This window comes from Ursus maritimus, unplaced genomic scaffold, assembly GCF_017311325.1.
Source record: "Ursus maritimus isolate PB19 unplaced genomic scaffold, ASM1731132v1 scaffold_21, whole genome shotgun sequence".
NCBI lineage: Eukaryota > Metazoa > Chordata > Mammalia > Carnivora > Ursidae > Ursus > Ursus maritimus.
The window spans coordinates 10,067,727-10,086,445 of NW_024424564.1; positions in this window are offsets into that span (position 1 = coordinate 10,067,727).

The following is an 18,719-nucleotide window of genomic DNA, read 5'->3' on the forward strand; positions in this document are numbered from 1 at the left end:
TGTAGGGGGATTTCTGTTGTTACACAATCAGCTGGTTTATCTTGCCGGCATGGCACCCTGAGGGGAGGCTGTTGGGTGTCAGCGAACTCAGCTTCTCTGGCTATTGAAATGGCAGCTTTCATAAATATAAAGCTGAAAACCACGTTACAGGTGGAGCTATTGGTTATCCTTTTCAGGAAAATGATGAATTATATTATAAACAGGAATAACATGTTTCTGGGAAGAAACACAGCAGAGTTCTGGTATCCTCTGGAGAAGGTAGTGGGACCCTCTCGTGACCATTGCCCCAGAAGCCTGGGGACATGGCCCTGCACCTCTATTCATACAGACACGTTAAATTGTTCCCGGAAGTGAGGTGTATACATATGCTTACAAATGTGCAAAAACTGGCCCATTTTAAAGTGGGCAAAAGCCAAGGGAAAAAGCTTATGATCCATAATGGATGATATTTATCTCCTTTTTCAAAATGACACAAACACTTTAAACTGTTTAACAAGAATTTAATTTTAAGAAAACTCAGTTCCCAAATCTTAAAGTTGTATTAATCACTCCTATTGGTTTTCCATAATCATGAACGTGGGGTTTTTTTTAAATTTTATTTATTCATTTGTGAGAGAGAGAGAGAGAGAGCGTGAGGGGGGAAGGGCAGAGAGGGAGGGAGAGGCAGACTCTTCCCTGAGCAGGGAGCCCAATGCGGGGCTTGATCCCAGGACCTGGAGATCATGATCTGGGCCAAAGGCAGACACAACCATCTGAGCACCCAGGCGCCCCAAACTTGCATGTTTTAAAGCGTATCAGCTTTTGGGGGTGCCTGGGTGGTTCAGTTGGTTGGGCATCTGCCTTTGGCTCAAGTCATGATCTCCAGGTCCTGGGATTGAGCCCTGAATTGGGCTCCCTTCTCAGCGGGGAGTCTGTTTCTCCCTTTCCCTCTGCCCCCCCACCCCCCGCTCATGCTCTCTCTCTCAAATAAATAAATAAATAAATAAAATCTTAAATAAAAAAAAAAGAATATCAGCTTTTGAACTAAAGGTTCTCATTATTAAAGGAACAACAATCAAAGCCCTGCTTCCACGTACTTCAGGGTCCCCAGAAACCACAATTGCCAATATAAATAAAAACAAACAGAATTTACAGTGCCACCCATCTCTGATACTTTCAATGCCTCTGGAGCTTAAGGATCAGAAATTCTGTGCCTTGAGTCCCTGGGATCATCTCAGGGTTGAACTTGGCTGACCTATCTCAGGCCCTGGGGTTAACTTTCTAGAGGTCAGCAAGAGTTAGTGCTCCCAAGCTTCATTCTGGTTATATCCAAGATTGCCCTTAACTAGCCAAAGTAAAGGATCATGTGTGTGTGTTTTCTACTTTGCATTTGGTTGAATCCTAATTGTTCATTTGCAAAAGGAGTGATATGTAGAAATGTAATCAATCTATCAGCAAACTGACTATTTTTAAGAGATGTCCCACCTCTAAAATGCATGCTGAAGCGAACTCCCTAACACCAATTACAAAACATGGTTGAGTGCTAAGTTTAGATTTTTCCGCAACTGATTTAGATTTGTCCATATTTCATTTCTGATTCAGGAATGTTCGCAGAAAGTCCTGAGGTCTGGATGCATGTGGAAGAGATTGTCAGTTACAGAAGTTCGTGCTCTCCTTCTCTGGAAATTGAGTCGTCAGCAACCAGGTCAGAGCACAGGAGTGAGAAAATCACCATCATCTTTTCTTTCTAATGGAAATGACTTAAATAGTTATCTTGTAGGAAATGGTTTTTAAAAATTGATCCTTCTGGGGCTGAGATAAACTGGATATACTCAAAGGGACAAAGAACAGGGGTCCCCAAATTTATTACTGGTTTCACCACATACTAGATGCGTGGCCCTAATCACGTTTCTTAACTTCTCTAAAGATTCAGTTTTCTCATCTCTAAAACAGGAGTCTTGGTGGTATAGCAATTTTTGAAAAAAATCATCAAGATGTACCCCTAGAACAAAGAGTAGAGTACCAAATAAATGGTAAGTTTCCTTTTCTCTCCTCAAGAAGAACATTCATTAGTAGATCAGAAGATAAAATTAGGGACCGTAGCCTGCCCCACAAAGCCAAGCTTTACCTCTAACTTACCAAATTGCTTATGTAGTGGTACTTCTACCGGCACAAGGAAGCCTTGTTAAAAACACATCGCCTCCCCATACCAGTAGGTTTGGATTCAGTAAGTTTGAGAGGAACCTGTATTTTAACAGCCTTGCTGATGATTTTGAAGGATGCCAAAGCTTGAAACCCAACAGGTTCAGGTGATGTCAATATGACAGAAAACCGTCATTTGGATTTACTCTCATAACTTTTTATTAAAGTAGACTACAAGATACATATGATCAGTCAATAAAATTTTACAAATCTAGGCTTTTAAACACTCTCTGTAAATATTGCCCAAATCCCTTCGTGCCTCAGTTTAACTAAGCCATGAAGTACAAACTGTAAATCTTCCTGACTTCACAGATGCTAACATTTGAGTTCAAATGTCGTGTCTCTCTCTCTCTCAAACCCCCCTGACGATCTCACTGTCCCTTAGGGGATAAATCAAATCTCTTGGTTCTTGGCTCTTAGCAAATTATATTTAGATTCATTGTATACATGGCCCCACCAAGTGTAAGCTTCTGGAGGTAGAGACACCAGTCATGCTGAAATCTCCTCCTGCATAGTACCAGGCACAGGAGAAGCAATAAATAAATGTGTGCTGCGTTTCACTGTAAGTTTCTTAAAGCAATTTATACTTATTTTATAAAATTAAGATGTAGAAAATTTAAACATAACAACTTGTAATATTTTTAAATATTTGTTTGAATTTGTTAGTTCATTAACCTCGTTAAGAAAATGTTTCCTAATCTCACTACTTCTCTTAGAGAGGAAAAATGAAGTGATTTGCTTAAAAACTTCCCCTTAAGCTAAATACTGATTTAGCGTCTCATAAATACAATCCCCTCTTCAATGCTGTGTAACTGTTTGTAAATGGATTGGCAATGGATGAATAAGAAGCAACTCCTTTTACAATTACTTGGATGGAAGACACCATCCCAAAAAAATCCCAAACAACCCAAAAACCTCTTTTCACTTTAATTTAGTGAGCCCTTGATTACTCTTTCTAAGCACACAGTATTATAAAACACAGCACATACACAACCCATTTTATCTCTGGCTGAAACGGCAGTAGAGAAAATTCTAGGGAAGTGCTTGGAAGACACCGTACTTGCTTACTGACTTGTCCTGCACAAAATTAGCGCGGCATAGTGTCTCTACCCAAGGGGCAGGGCAGCAGTACTGAGTTTTTGTGGAGCTGGTCTCCGTCCTTAGGGAGCTCACGGTCTGGGGAGAAGATGGATCCATACACAAATGACGACTGGGTAAGGTGACAAATGCCTCGCGGAAGAATATGCAGCTGTGCCACGGGGCCGAAGGAAACAGAAGTGCTGCATGGAGACCAGGTTTGACAAACCAGAAAACATTTGACCTGAATCTTGAAGGATAAATAGGACATTCCTAAGGACAGGTGTTATGTTGATCAAGTTTGCTTTTTAGGTAGTTCACGTCAGTATCCTCAAAAATAGCCTTTGACAAAGTTTAACAATAAAATATTGGAATGAATAAAGGATCAAGGGAAGTACAGTTGTCTTAGCAGATGCTAACAGCCCAGCCAAAACGTTTAGACCACATAAAATCTAATTATGCTCATGAAAATGCAGGCAGCAGGATGTCCAATTTAATAGGAGAGAAAAAAGGAAGAGCACATAAACTGTAAAGGATTTATTCATTTTCCCTGATAAAGACTAAGCCCTCTCACGTGTTCTTGTTAATTCATGAACTTTCCAATTCATATTCCAGGGACTCATCCTGCTGTTTTGAAATAGCTGTTATCGATAATCTACAGGATTTTATTTAGGCCACATGACCTTAATTTTTATTTCTGCCTCATTTAGTTCATTCAGTGTCTTCTCATTTGTTGGAGTCATAAATTGGCATTTAATTAGATTACTTAGTGACACCTAGTGGCAGAGAATGGAATCAAAGGCTACTGTAACTGAAGTTTGCTTCTCCTTATCTTCATACTTTGGTCCAAGAAAGCTGTCATATACCAACTTCTCTCTTCAACTCCTCTCACTCTAATGAAATGCGGTTGGTTTATTTTATGTGTCAACTTGATTGGACCAATAGATGCCCATATTAAACCTGATTTCTGAATGTGTCTGTGAGGCTGTTTCAGAGATTAGCCGTTTGAATGAGTGGACTGGCTCAGTAAGGTAGATGCCCTATCCCATATGAATGGGCACCATTCTTTGAGGAATTGAATAGAAAAAAAAGGCAGAGGAAGGAGAAATTAGACCTTTGCTTCCTGCCTGTCTGCTTGAGCTGGAACATTGCTCTCTTGCCCTTGAACTAGGATTTACACCCTCGGCTCCCCTGGTTCTCAGGCATTCGGACTCAAACTGGAATTACAGCACTAGCTTTTCTGCGTCTCCAGCTTTGCAGACAGCAGGCCGTGGGACATCTCAGCTTCCATAATTGAGTGAGCCAATTCTCCATAATAAATATTTTCATATAAATGTACATTGAAATATATGTTATAAGCTAGTTTTGTTTCTCTGGAGAACCCTAATACAGGATACTAAAGCAAACCTACACAAGCAGTTTGACCCAAAAAGCAAATGCTTAGAGAGAGAAAAGGAGAAAGACAATACAAGAGGGAGAGGAGAAAGAAAGAGATGGCTGGTCGAAGAGGTGTGTTGGAATTATAGAGAAGCCAAGAGCAGCCAGGAGGGTACGTATGTATGTACGTATGTATGTACGTATGTATGTACGTATGTATGTACGTATGTATGTACGTATGTATGTATGTATGTATGTATTTGGTTGCATTCATATCAAGAAATAAAAAGAAAGGTAAGCCCACCCCTCGATGCAAAAGATGTACTGAGAACCTGTGGCAGTGTGAAGGAGAAAGGGTCGATTAGTACTTTGTTTTGTCTTTTCTACAGATTTGAAAGTATAAGATAAACATATTTATGATGATTTTGAAGTCCAATATACATCCAAATTTAGATTTTTTTTAAGCAATAGTTCTTACTTTCATAAATCATAATTATTTTAAAATAATCTTCCAATTCTCAATTTCTGTTCCCTTCATCTCTTCTTCAGTCACCTTATTGTGTCACCTTGGTTTTTCCACTAAATGATCCCTTGAGATGTGAACATTAGTCCCCTTTAGAGCGTTGGTCTAAAACATAAAGCAGTGATCTACTACCCTAGCACGTATTATCAGAAAACCAATCCACCCACGTAATAAAAAAGCAAAAGAAGTATAATTATAAAAAGTTTTTAAAGATTTTATTTATTTGATAGCGTGCTCAAGAGAGAGAGCATGAGCAGGGGGAGCGGCAAAGGGAGAGGGAGAAGCAGACTCTCTGCTGAGCGGGAGCCCAACACAGGGCTGGATCCCAGGACCCTGGGATCATGACCTGAGCCAAAGGCAGACGCTTAACCAACTGAGCCACCCAGTCACCCCTAATAATAAAATTAATTTAAAAAATAAAAATGTAACAAAACTTCTAGAAGAAAGTGTGAGTCTATGGGATAGCTCTAAATGAGTTGAAGATGCCAATCCTAGACAAATTTCATCCACGCGTTCCCAGGGAAATCACGTGAGAAACCAGGGCCATAAATCTTTGAGAAAACACAGAGAACAGAAATAATGCTAAAAGACTGGACTCAATTTTAAAAACTAGAACAGGTTTTTAAGAATGCAAACCAGGGAGCCCTCAACCCGCAACATGATTTTAGAGCAACTAATTGAGCAATGATGTCCCCTGCTTTTTATGGCCCAGCTCCCTTTCCAACAATAAGACTTACCATCTACAAGCTGAGTCCCTTTAAGGCTCTGGGCACCGAAAGAACTACTTGCCCCTTGAAGGTGGAATCCAGAGATGGTGTTGTACAGAGCATGCCTGAATGCCTCATGGGCTCCCTTGCTCCCCAATTCTAGACAGGACACTCACCAGTCAGTCTTCACTCATCTGTTCCTTGTCTGCACTCATTCTTCTGTCTGAAGTCTTACACTGTGTTACTCTTAAATCTTTTCTATTTTTTTCTATTAAATCATGACCCCTACCTATAGCGCCCTTCATTGTAGCCTTCACCTACCAGTCCGGCCTATTTAGCTATTGACTGAAGAGGGATTGACCATCTAAGTTTGCTTTTTTTATTTGTAAGATGGGCCATCGGGATACAATGATGAATAAGATACAGATCCTACCCCCAAAGTGTTTATAATCTGGTGGGAAAGTCGAACAGGAAAATAGATCATTTTGGTATATTCTAGTAAATGCTAAGTTTGGGATAAGCACAGAGTTCTGGAGTGCACAGAGCAGGACCACTTGGTTTATGAAAGAGTCTTGGGAGGCTCCCTGGAGGAGGAGAGGATAAGAAAGGGCCATGGGAAGGGCATCCCAAGACGTGGAAAGGCACACAGGCTTCACCAGTACAGTGTGTGCCGTCACACATGAGGCCTGGTGGTCTCCCTGTTGCTGCCCTTGATCCTACAGATCCATCTTCCACATTGTCACCTGAGTGGGGCTCTTAATATGCAGATACGAAGAAGGTCCTTCCATGATCAAGTTTCTTTAATGGCTCTCTGTCACCTTCAGGAAAAATCCAGCTCCTTAACATAATCTGTGAGTCTCATCATGCCTCACCTCAGCTTTTCTACCTATCCTGGCACAGTGCCTAGGACAAAATATTTCTGGATGAACAAATAAATGACTAAAAGATTGAGCAAATGGTTAGTGAACTGTAGGGGGAAGAGAATAGGAAGGAATAAAAGAAACGTATTCTACTTTTAGAGTCCGTAATTCTCCCATACACTATCCTCACAGAGCTTTGTCAGGTGTCTGAAAATGTTTGTGCGGCAACATGTCAAAAAATAGTAATGAATAAAAATACATTTTTAAGCTATTTACTTATTTATTTAGAACTCACTTTAATTTGGAAATGGCTTTAAGTGTCTGGAATAATATTGGTACTTTCAACTATTGTTTTCAGCTTCTCTTTCTTGAACTTACTGTATACCATAATATATTAGGTACTTTTCAAACATTTATCTTAGTAAAAACTCATGAACATGCAATGAGGAAGGTGTTATGGTAAGCTCATTTTCCACATGAAGAAACTGAAATTAAGGCGATGAAGGCACTGGCAAAATGCCACAGTCGTAAGTGGCAGAGCCAAAATTTGAACACAGCACTGCCTGACTGCAGGATCCATGTTCTCACACACTATGCCAAACAGATTAAGTTAGTCTAGACTTTCCTATGGATCAAAATAGAAGGGAGGAACCAAGATCATTTATGTTATGATACGGGGACTGGCTCCCAAAGGGGCAGCAACCAGAGACTTAACTCTACTGTCCCATACATAGGCCCCATTCAAACTAGCATCAGCATGTATATGCAGGGAATCTAATCCAGTGGCTTGGGGGTACAGGATGGAAGGTAGTCCAGACAGAAGCTGTCTTCAAGCTCATACTAGTACTTGGGTCACGATTTAAGTGAGATACATCTAAATAAAGTGGCATCTCCAAAGTGAACTGAGATTATGAAACCAGGGGTTTGGCCCATTGATATAGAGGAACAAGTAAGGGACAGATAGGAATCAGTACTGCCCTCCCCCACATCATCAAGCCAACTTGGGATTTAAGAAACTGGAGAAATAGGCAGAAAATTAGTGTGAGAATCCAGTCCATATGGACACCAAATACACAGGAGCTGGCAAAAGGCTGATTCAGTGGGCACCTGGGTGAAGCTGAGTATTTCTAAGACACCAGACAGCAAGACTAATTCTACCTTCCGCCTGTTGGTGGCATGTAGCATCTGTTGGTCTTCCTACCCTGGTTAGATTGTCCAGAAGGACTGAGGAAAGCAGGGAATTTCTTGGCATTGAAGAGTCTTAGCATTTTTACAGAATCTCCCCAAAAGCCATGAAACACGATAGTGGATTTCAGGCAGATGTGGGAGATATTTGGGTGAGAAGAGAACCATTGTCTGGTGTCCTTAAATAAAACCAATACCAAAGTTCCTTATTTCATGAAAATCATCTGTTACTTATATTTTCAACATTTAAGGGCACAAGAACAAAAATCAGATGCATGCTAATACTTAACAGTCTCACTTCCAACTAATGGCTTATTCTAAATGATACTGGCCAAGTAAGTAGTAATCATTTATTAATATTTTTTGGTCAAAAGGTTAACATTTCCAAGTTGTTATAAAAGTAATTAAATGTTAAAATAAACATGCACATTACATTACATAGAGATTTAATGCTAATCCCTAAATTTCCTTACCAGCAAAAGATAATATTGTTGTATTTTCCTCAGAAGGGAATCTGACCTGTGGTATATTCCCATAGCATAATTTTGAATGAAGACTTGCTTAAGTGAATGACACTATGCAGCTGAAATATTTTGTCACAATTAATATTAGTAATAGCAATAGCATTTATTAAAGTCAATGTGTAAATATACTATGAAATGCATCAAAAATAAGATGGATTAGGAGGTCATGGGAGGAATGACAGATGAATAGATACAAAATGTTGCCAGTAACCTGTCTACAATAGAATCTAGATGGTAGGTACCTGTATGTTTAAAATTCTTCCAACTATGCTTTAAAATTTTCATAATGACTTGTTGGGAAAAAGCATCAGTGGGAAACAAAACAAAATAGTTCTATGATTAAAAAAACAGATCTATTCAAGATTGTTTTACCAGATACTTAAATAAAAATCAAAGACAATTTCAAGAGGTCTTTCCAATTTCAAGAGGGGTGTGTGTGTGTGTGTGTATATATATATATAGGAATATATACATAATTATATATATGTATTGTATATATGTATTCATCTGGATTATCTATATATATGTACATGCATATATCATATACCCTCCCATTTTGTTCAGCTCTGTTCCATGAGTTGAAAGGATGTTATTTTCTCCAAAGCTCCAATAAACCATCATTTCACACATATACATACATATACATATATACATGCATATGTACATATGTATTAGAAGATCTAAAGAATGAAGGAGTGTTGGAGAATGAGATAGGAGTCATGAAAGACTGCACAAACTTCTTAAACAGATCTGAAAGATAAGGTTTGACCATTTTAGATTAGAAAAACAATCAAAAAAAGTCCCATCTAAAATATGTTGAAGATAATTAATTAATTAATTTAAAAAACATGTTGAAGAAAACCCAGGATGAATTGTTTGGTAACTCTAATGGTGCAAGATGCTCCATGTTTCTACAAGAAACGGCTGTTGGGGTCAAGGGGACTTAATTTGTTCTCCCTGGCTCTGAATCTGATGCCCTGGTGAGGCTCTAAAAAGGGACAGACACTGGACAGTTCACCCTCTAAAACAGACTCAGCAAGTCTGGGTTGAGAGTTGGGCATCTGCATTGTTGTTCATGCCGGAGGAGAGTCCCGTGCTCAGCTGGTTTTGAGCACTATTTCCTTGCCCCTGAAGCCGCAGACAGCAAATTACTTCTTAGTCACGAGATCAGCAGACCTATAAATTTGTCTTTAAATTATTAGTCCTCGCTGTGCTCTCCTCCCATTTTGCTCAGCTCTGTTCTGTTAGTTGAAAGGATGTTATTTTCCCCAAGTCTCAAAAAAACCCGTCATTTCGCACTTGAAGAAAATGCATTTATAAAACCTAATTGTGGTCTTTCTTCTCCAAAGACTTGAAGTTAGAGAAGAGGAAGTTGGTGGAACAGGATTTCCAAAGAGGATATGAACATGTAGGGAGAGGGTTGGAGAAGGGCACTACCAGTTCACAAAACACGGGGAAAAGAAACACTTTTCTGTCTCTTGTCATTCTGAAGAACTTGGCAAGGGTTTGAGGCAGACTCTCACCCGCTGGTTGGGCAGGCAGCATGGAGGGCGATCGTGCACTACCCTGTGCCAGGGAGAGTCCTGGCTTATGCCTACTGTGCCAGTGTCACTGTTAATAATGTCCCTCTTTCACTCTTAGAGGTGCCCTGGACTTTAGACAATAAATTACGTGTTTACCCTAAGGTTAAAGAAGAGTATTTGGGGATCAGATTATAAATACAGACTAGGCAAGTTTCTTAACCTCTGAGCCTTTGTACCTTCCACTGTGAACTGAGAATGCCGTCTTGAAGATTGTCATGAGGGTTAGATTAAGATGAGGTGCCTGGCCTGGAGTTGGGCACCGTATGGGGGCTCAACAGGCAGGAGTGGTTAATGTCAGAGTTAATCCTATGGCTCAGCAGCCAGCCTGCCTGGATTGATTAATTAATTAATTAATTAAATTGACACACAGAGAGAGAGAACAAGCAGGAGGAGTGGCAGGCAGAGGAAGAGGGAGAAGTAAGGACCTTGGGTTCACGACCTGAGCTGAAGGCAGATGCTTAAAACCCTGAGCCACCCAGGTGTCCCCCTCCCCACCGCCAGCATGCCTGAATTTAAATCAAGGCTCCACCACTTCAGAGCAGTGTGACTTGGAAAAATTTTCTTGTCCTCTCAATTCCTCAGTTTCCTATCTATAAAACAGATATCAGGAGAGTCATTGCCTAACAGAATATATTGTGAGGATACAATTTATTAGAATATATACAGTACTTTGAACAATACCGGACATGTAGTAAATATTCAATAAATGGAATATATTTTGGTTAATCCAAAGAAATTTAGACTTTTTAACCTCACCTTGTGGACAAAATGACATCTCAATTAATTTGAAGGTGGCTTTTTGTGATACAAAAGTCTTTAGGGTAAAATTAAGGCTGAAACTGTTGGCTTCCATTTTGAACTTTGCCATTCTGTTATTTTGCATCCATGAACCATAGCTATTTTTCCTTTGTTTTTTTTTCATTAGCATTCAGAACCTGTTCCAGTTTGTTCTCTTGCTGCCATTTACTGTCTTAATTCCCTTTACAGGAAAGTGGGACCCCACAGGGCTACATCTGGGCCTGACCTTGGGGTCCCTGCCTTAATGAGAGGACGGGCTGGGGAAAGAACAAAAAAGCATGGATCGTGTGTTAAACAGGATACTGTGCCCAGAAGGTAAAGGGAAGTTGACAGCTAAGCACTTGTTTCAAAGCTTTCAGTCAAGAGGACCTAGAAAACACAGCATCTAGGTACCAGACTTAGGGTGGTAGGGAGGAGGAAATAGGAGGCTTAGAATTTTTCATAAAAACTTCCAAACTCAAAGTTCATAACTAATATTTCTTACTCTCCATATAAGTAAAATAAGATGGTAGGCTAATATCACAGATGGAGTAAAGTTTATTTATCTATATATATGTATGTATATCCTTCAATGAATGGTCAAGTGGAAAACTAATACAATTAAACATACAGCAATGTTTCACTTACCAAGCAAAAGTATTTTTATATTGTTTTGTTAGCTCACACTGAGCTCTCAGTACAGCTACTTCCACTGACTCAAATAAATATACGTGACTTATAACCAGTTTATTGAAAGAGCTGAACTTAGTGGGATGCAAGCAGTGAGCAACTTAATTTTTTTTAAACCTTTTCTCTCGACTTGTTCTTCCCCAATCCTGGATGAATTCTTGGCCACTCTCAGATAATAAATCTTAAGTTTAATTTTCAACACAATAAAAAAATCCAGCCAGAGTAATATGAAAATTTCACACTCTCATCCAATTTAAAACTTCTTCTTTTCCCAGGTCTGGATCTGCTTTATGTTTGGAAACCTGCCAAAAGGGAAGTGGGGCATACATAGCGTGTTGGTGGAGATTCTGTAACAGATAGATCCTGAAACATCAGTGGCTTAACAGAATGAGCATTTAGGTTTTGTTCTTAAGAAGCAGAATAAGCTGCGGTGGGGAGAAGCAATGTGGTGTTGGAGGGGGTAGTTATTCAAGGATCCAAGATGTCTGGGGCCCAGCTATCTTCAGTAATGGGGATTCCAAAGTTGCCCTGGTCTTAGTTTGGGTTTCCCCAGAAGCAGATCCTGAAATAACGATTTAAATAAGAGTGGGTTTTATTTAGGAGGCAACCACAGTCAATACCACAGGGTAGGGAAGTGAGATAGGGAAAGGAAACAAAGCAACAAGGGTTGTATAAGTTATAACTGAGAGCAACCAGAGCTTAATCCTGCTGGGAAACAGTGGAGAATGTTTGCCTCAAAGTTATCTCACCCAAGGAGAAGGAAGCTAACTCCAGTCACTGGTTTAGGATTGTTGGGGGGTGGGGGGATGCTAATTCCCTGCATTCCCAGCCTTTCATATATATGGGCAAAGAAGGTTCCAGTAGCTAGACACCTTCAGGCGAAGAGACTTAGGTACAGACCATTGGAATACAGGTTAGTGTACACTTAGATATTAAAGGCACGTGAGTAAGGCATTTATAGTGTCTGCTATATCGTGGTTATCAATATCCAGCTAATAGAAAGGGGGAAGAGAGAACATGGATGATTTTATAGAAGGTTAAGGTGGGCCAGGGTAGCAAGTACCATACATCACTTTCATCCACATTCCACTGGGCAGAACTCAGTTCATGCCCCCATCTCCATGCAAAGGGCATTGGCTTTAGAAAAGCTAACCCCACGGTGGATAGTCAAGTCCCTGCATGCTGTGCTTATGGCAGGGAGCACAATCCGTCATGGACCACTTGCTGCCTCTACTACACCTGGCTGCTGCTTCTCCATTTATTCATCTCGCTCTCTCACTTTGTATCCCCCATTCACTCATCTGCACTTAGTTTCTTGAGAGTGAAACTTGAAGGAAGGGGAGGATGTATGGGGCAAACATTTCTTAGTTGATTGGTTTAGATGAAGTCTGTCATTGGTGCCCTCTGGACGTGGCAATGCCAAATGCTGACTTTTTCTCCATAGGGTAATTTTGTGGGCTCTTTAGCACTCACACAGCTGGTGATCTCTCATCTACAGTTTCCTTGACGTGGGCTACACCTCTTCTGCTAGATCTTATCACTTCTCTAAGCCCCTGGTCACTGGTAGTCCCCCTCTCTTGAGGTCACCTTGCACAAATCAGCAGTGTCTTGAGAAAAGGTCTTTTCAAGACAAAACATCTATCCCCTTCCATGTGATCCATGGCAGGTTCACTAGCATCTGGACATGTGGACCATTCTCAACACTGCCCCATCCTGCAGTTTAAAGAGCAGCTTTCTACAGATCACATGCCAGGTGTTAAAAGGTTTTTTGTTCTGTTTCGGTTTGGTTTGGTGTTTTTGCAGGTACTCTCAACTGGCTTAGGGAGGGAAAGCTCACCCGTCTCTGCACTGCTTCAGGGGAAGTTAGGTGGAAGCTCTCAGCACTAGGATTGCTCTCACCAGGGAACCTCTCTACCAGTTGCTTCAACATCTCGCTGATGTTTTTCATCTTGTCTTAGACAGCCTTACACAGGTGGGGGGGGGAGCTTGTGTGACATAACTCACTTTGGACCATGTTCTTCGCATGTTCAGCATAGGTGCCTGGCTCTTCCTTTGGAAGGTGAGAGAATATGTCACCAGGTGTTTGCAGGCTTCGGGACCTCTATGAAACTCCAAGACAATAGGACAACTTGTACTCAATGCCCTGTCACACATGCTAAGCAATTTCTCCCAGGGTCTGTGTTTCAAGGACATCTTGAATTGCTGCAATAATCAGTGAAGAGAACTCTGGGAGTTATTAGGCTCGTCCCTTAGAGTTTAAGAAGGCAAGTTTTAAAACCATATGATCTCAGGGCAAGAGATTTTAAAGGGGGCATGATTCAAGGGACATGTTAAGCTCTAAAATAAATGACACCTTGAATCTCAAGTCTCCATGAAGAATAAAATGAAGACAGCTGGGAGGGGCATTTAAAGAGAGCAGTACGGTCATCCAGGAGGGACCTCTCTGATGGGACTTATGTTTGAAAAGGACATCCTTACTCATATAAATACACAGCAGAGGGAGGGAATGAGCAAACACAAAAGCAAATGAGAAAAACCAACCTATAAAAGTAGCTCTCAGGAGTGTCTGGGTGGCTCAGTTGGTTAGTCTGACTCTTAGGTTTCCACTCAGGTCATGATCTCATGGGTGTTGAGATAAATAAAGCCTCATGTGGGGCTCCTTGCTTAGTGCAGAGTCCACTTGAGATTCTCTGCCTCTGCCCCTCCCCCAACCTCCCCACCCCCCACTCACGTGCTCGCTCTTAAATAAATAGATAGATAAATAAAATCTTTTTTAAAAAGTAGCTTTCAGAAAATTGAGGCACAACATGAATCGAGGTTTAAGAAAACTGCTAAAGAAAAATAAAGAGGGATAATTTTTAAAGACTATATCTGGAAAATAAAAGAAACAAAGGAGGAATAAGTCCACTGCCTAGGCAAGAGAAAATTCTGTTAACAATGGAGTAAAGGCAAAAGGACTTTACTGCTCATTTTATTTTATTCAGAAGGATGCTTTTTCAACTGAAAAACTGTAGTAAAAGTATTTTTAGGAGCAAATTAAAGACCAGAATAGATGACAAGATTGTAAGGGAACACTCAGTTGCCTTAGAGGAATGAAAGTTTCCAAGTCTAAAGGAATTATATCCCCAAATACACAAGAATATACAAATATGGCCACAGAACTATTCTTAGGAGCTGTCGAGAAATTGCTTGGAAGCTAGCCCATTATAAGACTTTTGAGCCTCATCTGCTCCCTCTGCTTGCAGTACCTGTGCCCCCAAAACTCCCCATTCATCTGAATAATTAGTACTCACACCTGGGGGCCCAGTTGAGGGAGCATCTTCTCCAGGAAGCCTTTTCTGGTTCCCCAGACTAGTATAGATGTCCCTGGTATGAGTTCCCTGACCTCTCATTGTACTGTCCTCAAAAGACCCATCACCTGACTCTTCCTGTCAACTATATGTAAGAGGATGTTACCTTTTCCCCTGTTGCATTACTTGGACTTGACATCGTGCCAACGACTATGCTAAGTACTCCATAACTATTCCTCCCAGTAACATATCAACCACATCACTGTATCCTTCTTGATCCTTTCACATGGAAGATTTTACCTGCTCTGGAGCCAAAGATAAACAGATCATTTTGTCTGTGCATGGAGCTATTGTTGTCTGAACAATAAAATACAGAGATATCTGGATGTACAAATACGTACTGTGCAGAAAAAATTCTTTTTAGCTTTAAAGCTGCAGCAGTGATACCTGGAAGAATATTCAAATACTTCTGCTGCTCAACATGCCATCAAACAACATGTCACAATAATTTCCCCTTAACTCAGAATTCGGTGCATCGGGACTAATACGAAAGATTTTAAAAACTCTCCGAACAGTTCTGAGCAGTAGATATTATTCTCCCCCATGTTAGAATAGAGGGAATAGTCTCTGAGAGGTAAAGCATCTTGCCCAGAACCACAGAGATGGCAAGTGAGAAAAATGATATTTAACCCCAGATTCGCTTAATCCCCAACCTTGTACCCTGTATCAGTTCCCAGAGCCACCATAACAAACTACCACAACTGGGGGCTCACAAAGACAGAAATTTATTCTCTCACAGTTCTGGATGCTAGAAGTCCCCCAAAGGAAAGCATTAGCAGGGCCATGTTCCCACTGAGACTTTGGGTGGAATCCTTCCTTCCCTCTTCCTAGCTCCTGGCGAGTCCTTGGCTTGCAGCTGCCTCACTCCATCATTACTCGGCTGTTTTCTTATGTGTCTGCCTTCACCTCATCTTTTCTCTTTTGGTAAAGACACCAGTCATTTGGGGTAAGGCCTGCCCTAATGATCTCATCTTGACTAATTACATCTGAAATGACCTTATTTCTAAGTAAGGTCACACTTTGAGAAGATGGTGGTTAGGACTTCAACATATCTTTTTGGTGAACCTGATTCAACCTATAGCATGCCTACTCACCGCTACACTGCCGCTCTAAGAAATGGGGGCGTATGTTAAGCCTTGAGAGCACAGAGAACAAATTATTCTGAAGAGGCACAACATAACAACACAACAAAGTAGAAAGAGAATCCTAAGAAGCACAGTTTAACACCAATTGCATTACTTCTACTGTCATGGAGTTTTATCCAATAAAATAGGTTTCTTAAACTATTTCCATCTTAATAGAGATGCTGTCGCCACGATGACATTTAACAGAAGCACAGCCTTACACTTAAAAATGTCAATTTTTACATTAGAGATTTGACTTCACTACACAAAAAACAAGGATAATTTGACCAGTGTTGGGAGTGAAGGCAGACAAGCAAGTTGGGGTTTGTGCAGCTGACTGTCTAAGTTTAACCAAAGGGTATGCAGTACTTATTGTAAACAGTGGTAGAGAAAGCCAGCTCTCCACATACAATCGTGCTTCTTTCTGAGTGTGGAGTTGTCATTCACCCAGGAATTAATGTGGCTACTTCTCACCAATGGAATGTGAGCTGAGTGAGGTGTGTCTCTTCTCTTCTAGGCTTCATGATCTCATTTCCTTTGCACTGATAGGAGGTGAGGACACCGAGGCTCTGGAGGCATAAGATGGAAGGAATCAAAGTCCCTGAATTACTATGTAAAGGAAAACCTCCTACCAACCAGGGCACTCGCTGGACCATTATGTTAGGCAGACATTAACTAACAGGCTAAGGTCTATATGTTACAGTAGGTAGTGCCATTCCAAATAATACAGAAAGCCGCAAGTTAACAGAGAGCGTCCACTACAACAAAAAACAAGTTACATTAGCGTAGGGGTCAAGTGTAAGCAGTGAGGAAACAGATAAACACAAGGTAGAAAACGTGGAACCCAATACTATACAGAGGATAAATATTTGGTGAAATTGCCACCTGTCATAACTTAAACTGTATGCCTAGTGAGCCTGTGTCATTAGGAGGAGTGGTTGTAAAGAGTATTCAAGCGTGGCGGCTTTTCTTGCTGCTTTGAGCAAGGTTATCATAAAAGAAACAAGAAACAACCTTACATGAAAATCGGCTGATTTGAAATCACAGTTGGAAATCGCAAGGATGAAAAAGCGAACTCCTCTAGAATCTAAGAAGTGAAAAACTGAAGAATAAAACCTTTGAGAAAGAGAGACTGTTCAGATTCCTCAGTTAGGTAGAGTGATTCCAGTCCCCTGGCAAAAATAAGCAAAGGCTACTGAAAGCCACCCAAGCCTATTCTTTCAAATGTCACCAAAGCTGACACCATCAAGTAGAAAGGTAAGCACTTGGGGAGAGGGAAACAGATTAAGCAGTCTTGTGACTCTATCCTTAGGCAGTGAGTTTGGGATGTGATTCTTGATACATAGACCGACCAGAAAAAAAGGGATCAGAAGTCTATTACTGGGGGATCTTTACCGCCCAGGAAACCACATAGTCCACTGAGTATTTAATGGACTTGGAATCCCAAACTTTCATGGGCAAAATCTAAGCAGTAAAACCTCTACAGACCCCTTGAATAATTCCTGATGCCCACTTCAGATGGGCCATGGAGAATATTATTTAATATAAAAAATTTTTCAGAAAATAGTGCCAGGCTCCACAGAGAACTGGGAGTTTCTCCCAGAGAGCAGAATTAAGGATGTAATCCATGAATTCCCCTTGCCATCAAGCTGGCTCCTAGATCCTTTTGACATGTCCCCATTACTTTTTTGTGATGTTCTACTTTCGTGCCTCATCCTGTACTTTTCCCTAGGATCAGATACTGTTCCAAGGAGCTCAACTTTCTCCTAATGGGGAATGGCATTTAGTCACCAAAATCTGGTGTGCTCATTGCTATTATACTGTCTTGATTTCTAGGCCATTTCTGCCGACAAGGTGGGTAAGCAAGAAAGTAATGAGATTGATTAACTTTCATAAAGATCGTCTTTTGTCTTACATATTTTTTTTCTTAAGACAGATACCTCACCTTATTTTTTGCTGTTAGTCCTAGCTCTGTGTATCTTTTCCCATCATCCTAGTCTCACATATTTTGTGTGTGGCAAGCACAACAGTGCACTGCTCACTCTCTCTGCAAGAGAGCCTCGCTGTGGCAGGGAAGCAATTACAGACAAGCTCTGCTGGCCAGACTTTCAGCTCCACCATGGCATTCCCACAGAGGACAGGCCTCACCAGGGATGCACTCAGCCAATGATGAGAGCAGCAGGGGGTGTAGAAATTGGCCACTGAAGCTCAGTGGGATCATTCTAATGGTCCATCTTGGCCATGCACTGCATTGGTCTGACTGAAGCTTTCTCAGAACTGTGCTGTCGTCTGAGGCTCTTCCTATCCAACTCTCCCCTTTCCCCTCTACCTGTGTCAAACCTGCCTTGTTGTCTGGCTGTTTGAAGGCTCTCTCCTCATGTTCCTACTCCCTCTTTCTAAATCTTTCACAGGCATTTCCCCCAATAAATCTCTGCACATCTGATCCCTTCCTTGTATGTGTTCTCAGGCACCTCAATTGACACTATAAGAACACGCCGTGTCCCTTATAAAATAATTTATATCTGGATTTTTAAAATCCAATATAGCTTTTCTTTAAACTGGCTACCATGTTTTATGATATGCCTTATGATAATTAATATAGTTGGACTTGTTTCTATCCTTTTGCTCTTGATTTCTATGCAACCTGCTTTTTGTAGGATTTGATTTCCCACCCCCTGCCACTCTACCCCATTTGTCTTTTTTTTTTTTTTGCCATTTTCTGTGCATGATTAGGAAATTATACAGTCTATTTCCATTTGTT